Source organism: Chenopodium album, chromosome 5, assembly GCF_948465745.1.
Source record: "Chenopodium album chromosome 5, dcCheAlbu1.1, whole genome shotgun sequence".
Classification (NCBI taxonomy): domain Eukaryota; kingdom Viridiplantae; phylum Streptophyta; class Magnoliopsida; order Caryophyllales; family Amaranthaceae; genus Chenopodium; species Chenopodium album.
Genome location: NC_137838.1, coordinates 60,710,332 through 60,712,482, shown reverse-complemented (window position 1 = coordinate 60,712,482; position 2,151 = coordinate 60,710,332). Strand labels below are relative to the sequence as shown.

General features: G+C 36.9%; 1 non-coding gene across 1 annotated transcript; it reads right to left on the bottom strand.

The window, feature by feature from the left end:
* Positions 1 to 1,705: 1,705 nt before the first annotated feature.
* Positions 1,706 to 1,812, bottom strand: LOC145633380 (small nucleolar RNA R71). Its single transcript, XR_014112710.1, has one exon. It is a non-coding gene; the product is annotated as a small nucleolar RNA R71 (small nucleolar RNA).
* Between the last annotated feature and the right edge of the window lie 339 nt (positions 1,813 to 2,151).

The window sequence follows — 2,151 nt, the reverse complement described above, 5'->3', positions numbered from 1 at the left end:
CCATAGGGCTGCATGCTAAGGCGCGCCCGATCGTGCGAGCATCTAGCACGACCGGGCGATGCTGCTGGGTAGGAACGCGAAGAAAAAGGCGCGGCCGATAGGGCGGCCCTTCGCCCGATCGGGCGCGTGTTTCTGGAAGACCTGATTAAGTTTAGTTTTAATTCTTGTTTTAGAAAACGTTTAAATACGATTTTGTATGGAATTATTAGATTACCTTCTTTCTTAGACTTTCTCTCTGCTTAGTATTTTTCTCTCTCTTAAATTCTCTCTAAAATTTTATTCTTAATACTTCCTTTAATTCCAGATTTATTTTTGGTACAATTTCTTCCCTTTTAATTTCAGCTATTTTAATTGTTTTCTTGATTTTGCTTTTACTTATTTACTTGATTGGCTTAGTTATGATGATTTGTGAGTAGTTTCATTCTAGGGTTTATGGGGATCCATAATTAATATGAAGACATAGTTTGTTAATATTGATTATTGATATTGCATGATAATTTCTAATTGAATTGTTTTAACTCTTTGCAATTAGATTATGAATCGAGCAGATGTAATTTGATTGTGAATGTTTAGCTATATTGAATTGATGAATCGAGCAGATGTTAATTTAATATTAAAGGCTATTTTCAATAAGAACTTAGATCTAGTAAATTGCGAGAGCCTGTTAGATCTATGTTGATTAATAAATTGCGAGAGCCTGTTAATCATGTTATCTGTGCATTGTTAATTATTAATTACTTCGTTCTATCCCGGAATATTAATTGTTGGTGAACTTGTGACCCAAGGCTTCCTTATTATTATTTCTTTTCTCCCTAAACTTATTCTTCGTAGTATAGAATTTATTCCCAAATATATTGGTTACCTAGATAATTTAGATTATAATAATTAATTAGAAGTAAAAAGACTTGTTTCCCTGTGGAGTTCGACCCTACTTCCCTATCTACTTTAGCTAGAGGACTTAGGTAATTATATTTTATTAGGGGATACGACTTTTCCCTGTCAAAATTTGGCGCCGTTACCGGGGAAACGGTTTTATTTTTATTTCTGATTGTTTTTGTAGTCTAGATTATTTCCCTCTTTGTCTCAGAGAGCGTTAGTTCTCTGAGACAAATCTCACATTTGCTTCTAGTTTTTTTTTTTGTTTATGCCCAGGTGTCCCAGATCAGGTTATATCCCATTCAATCCTGAGATCGAACATTCCTTCCATAGACAGAAAAATCTCTACAAGCAAATCCTGGCGTATTCTGGTGATAATAACAATAATCACCGCGATCCTCCAACTGATTCCAGCGATTTAGAGGCATCGTCAGACGCAGAATCAGAGATGACGGCTCCAAAGAAGCTTAGTGATTATTCACAACCAAAGCTTACGGATTTTCCACATCTCACCCCCACTCCGGCTCTTGATGGGGTTCAATTTGAAATTAAACCTCAATTTATAACGATGATAGAGAGGAAGCAATTTAGCGGAGCCAAGGGTGAAGACCCGAATCTTCACATTTCCGACTATTGTCAATATTGCAACACCATCAGGCAAGCCGGGGTCACTCAAGACCAAATCAGGAAGATTCTCTTTCCCTTCTCTCTAACTGGAAAAGCTAAATTGTGGTTTAATGGCTTAAATAGAACTACACTTGGTATAACTGACTGGGAAACTCTTGTTTTGAATTTCTATAACAAGTATTAACCTGCAAAGAGAACAGCAGTACTACGAAGTGCGATTCAGAACTTTGCCCAAGAAGCCGATGAATCCTTATATAAGGCTTGGGAGAGGTTCAAAGATTTACAAAGAGATTGCCCCCACCATAATTTAGCGCAATGGTAGTTAATTCAAGCCTTTTATAATGGCCTTGGAAATTCTTCCCGAATAATTTTAGACTCTGCAGCTAGTGGGAGATTTATGAATCTTGATGTGGATGATGCAGGTCAGGTTATTGAAGACATGGCGATACACAATTCTCAGTATGGGAACCCTAGAGGATTTGCTAACAAGGAGAAGCATAGTGTTGACTCTGTATCCTTTTTGCAAGCTCAACTAACCTCTATTTGCCAAAAATTAGATAATCTGAGCACTGCTAATGTAGCCAATGTTTCTGCGATTAATAATAATTCTAATGAGGCTTTCTGTGAAAATTGTGGTATTGTAGGTCA